Genomic DNA, 3,839 nt, shown 5'->3' with positions numbered 1-3,839 from the left:
AGAAATCTCCCAAAACTCAGCAATGCTAGTTAATTGGAAGACAAGACAAAAAACAAAAGTAAATTTTGACAGACTACGACCTTGTACTGAAAATTGATTTCATTTTCAGGATTCTCCTGCTGATTTCAGCAACACACACAACACATTCCCAATACTCCGTTCAACCCATTAATAACACAATAGGAATTTTTCTTCACGAAGAAAGCACTTTGAAAATTTCCAATGATAAATGGACTCTTCTCGTCTACAAAGACTTGGACTCCATAGAATTTGCCTTAAATAACAACAACAAAATTTTGGAAAACATGCTATATACTTTTGACCAATCAAACCCTAGAATGTTATCCTTCAAAGCCGAAGTGAAAACACACATTAGTTTATTGACCCAAATATCTGACTCACTAGACTTGAAATATCCAGAAATATTTGCAGACACCCAAAATTATTATAAGAGATCCAAACGAGGATTAATTAATGGAATGGGTACCTTCTGGAAAGCCATTACTGGTAATCTAGACTCGTCAGATGGCAAATATTACACCAACTGTATTAATAAACTCACTCAAGACGAACACCAATTAGAAAACCTTTAGAAAAATCAAATATCGGTGAAGAAACCTTCAATCGAGATATCAAGCAAATAGAACAGTCAATCTATAATATTTCAGACGATCTTGCGTATTATGAAGCACAATTGAAAACATTGGAAATATGTGAAACATTAATAGAAAGCTATCTTTTCTTGGAATCAACTCTTGATGACATATTGAATTCAATAACATTCGCTAGATTGAAAATACTTCACAGTTCAATTATCACTCCTAATGACCTAATGAACTCACTTCAGGAAATTTCTCAATCACTCCATAAAAACAATCTACCTTTACCCACAAAAATTACAATGAATTTATACTTGAGAGCTTAGAATTTCAATCCTATATCCATATATTATGAAGCATGATGAGATGAATACAATGAAAAAATTATTAGAGAAAAGAAATTATTAACAATATTAAATTATTTTGATATCCTTTGAACCACATATTTTTCCTAACAAAATAGGTAACATATTCTTTTAACTCAATTATTATTCGGATCAATTAAATTACGAATATCCACTCTAATTGAACCAAGCAAATAGTTTTTCACTTTGGTCCTGAACAATGTTGTGCTATTGATTCCATATTTGATATCAGTTGGCAGGGTATTGAATAATCTTGCTGCTGTTAGAAATTGTTGATTTTTAGTAAGCTCTGTATTGAACTGGTTCTTTTAATTTTGAGTGTGCCCTGTAGACATGTTTAGATGTTTATATTTGTTTCGATGAAGTAGTTGTCAATTTTGATAAATGAAAGTCATTACGCAACTTGATTTTTCTCTTTCGATTACAAACGTATTCAACTTCTTGTGCATCTTTGAATAGTGTTTCTGAACGGTAAGTTGAATTTTTTTGTACATTATTTTTATGAAGTTTATTTGTAATGATTCCAATTCTTTCAGATGCATTTTCACAGCTCCACCTCAACCAAGTATACCATACCTTAACCTAGATTCTACAAGTGCACTATAAATGATTATCATCTGTGATGAATTAACGATTGTTTGAATATATTCAAATTTGAATAGTAGGCTTCTCAATGTACGAGTAACAGAGTTGACATGAGCGTCCCACCTAAGATATTGGTCTATAGTTAAACCTAGGTATTTTGTTTTCTCAACACGCATTATCCGGCTTATTTCCCCCGCGTTATCTTCGATGACTAGATTATTAAAATTTGACAAACCACTCCTGCTATTGGCGAAAGATATAAAAGTAGTTTTCTTGAATTTTACCGTAACAATTTATGATCAAACTACGTAACTATTTTCATCAGGTCATTTTCAACTATTTGTTTGAGTTCTATCCAGCTTTCCCCATGGTATACGATACCTGTGTCATCAGCGAAACGTATTATTTTTCCACATGAGTTTAAAGTGAACAAATTGTTAATTTATATGGGGAATGCAACTGGACCCAAGACCGGTTTCTGTGGAACTCCGTACATAACAATTTCTTCAAGGCTTTTTCTGTATTTATTTTTACATATTGTTCACGGTCATATGCGGTACCTCTTATTCCTATGTTCTGCAAAGTTCCCGACAATTGAGGATGAATAATTGTGTCAAACGCCTTTGCTAGATCCAAAAACACACACAACGTGGGATTTTGTTTGCAGACGTTTTCATAGATTTCACTTGTTATTGAAGTAATAGCATCTTGAGTAGATATGCCTTCTCTGAATCCGAATTGCATGTTGGATAAGATGTTGTGCCTCACCAAGTACCCCGTCAGTCTAGCTTTCAATATATTCTCAAAGATTTTCCCCAAATTTGGTATAAGTGAAATGGACCGATAATTCCATACATTTTTTTAATCTTCGTTCTTAAATATAGGTGTAATCATTGATGTTTCAAACTGGGTGGCAAATGCCGCTTTCAAACATTTTATTAATTATGTGTGCCAGTGGTTTTCTATTTAATCTCTTACTGCTTTCAAAGTCTCAGCTTTTAGTCCATCTATCCCAGGAGTTTTGTTACTTGTCAATTAATCAATAACTTTTCCATTTCCGTGGATCGTCTGTCGGAAAAAGGAATATGGATTTTTCCATGGGATGTATGAAAGGGGGTGGCGTCAGAGGTTTTTTAATTCTGGACGCATAATTTTTACCTACGTTTACAAAAAATTTCATTAAATTCATTGGTCATTTGTTTGTCCCCTGTGATTTCTTTTCCCTCCACTATTACATTAACAATATTACCTTTATTGTCAGACGAACTTATTTTTGTCACTGTATTCCACAATGCTTTTGTATCATTTTATTTTTTTTCTATTTCACTTTTATAGTAGTTGGCTTTCGTATGTCTAAGTAAATTGTTGAGTCGGGTTCTATATTCTAGAAGAGATTGTTTCACTGCAATATTATCTGATTTTTCTAAAACGATTTTGTATTCTGCTGTATAACTGATGATAATTTGTCTAAAAAATATTGTGTAGCCTGATTTGTATCGCGTATCGAATATGAATGGTTCCAATTAATTTTTTGGAAATCTATTTTAAATTTATTATTATCCGTGTTGTAAAGTAAGGTTTTCTGATTTTTGTTTTGGATGTTTTCAATAGGTGGATTAATGATTGTGGGGTAATGATCAGTGATTGTGGTTTTTATGACAGTTGGAGAATAGCTTTCACTTTCGTGGTGATGTTTACTCTTTAAGAAAATGTAATCAATACATGTTGAAGCATCGTCTTGCTTCCTTGTGGGAATATTTATCATAGAAACAAAATTTTGATCTCCTAGATTATTTAGATACATATTCATCAGATCATCATTTTCCGAGAGAATATTTATATTTGTATTTCTTGTCAAAATATGAAAATCAACAATTTTTTTTATCGAGATGATTTTCTAGATTGTGAATGAACTCTTGAATACTAGTAGAAGGGGATCTATAAATTGCTGTTATTAGGACTTGTTTTGCATTAATTGAAATGTCTAACTCGATTACTGTTATTTCTCTGATATTATGAAATTCATGATATGTATTTGCCAGATTTTTCCTCACGTAAGTGATAACTCCTTCACATTTATTTGTTGCCCTCATTGTATATCAGATCATACATCGCCAACTGAATTAATTCTACATCAATTATTTTCCAGGTTTCAGAAAGGATGATGCAGTCAAACTCTTTGCTGAATTGATTGAGGTATAATCTCAGTTCGTCAAGATTTTTGTTAATACTGTTAATGAAGAAGTAATTGGAAAAGAAAAGAAAAAAATAAGTTCTCTGTAATAGTAAA

This window comes from Leptinotarsa decemlineata, unplaced genomic scaffold (genome assembly GCF_025532065.1).
Source record: "Leptinotarsa decemlineata unplaced genomic scaffold, Ldec_3_MD MMD2_tig00003798_RagTag_RagTag, whole genome shotgun sequence".
NCBI classification, from domain to species: Eukaryota; Metazoa; Arthropoda; class Insecta; order Coleoptera; family Chrysomelidae; genus Leptinotarsa; species Leptinotarsa decemlineata.
This window is presented reverse-complemented; position numbering follows the sequence as displayed.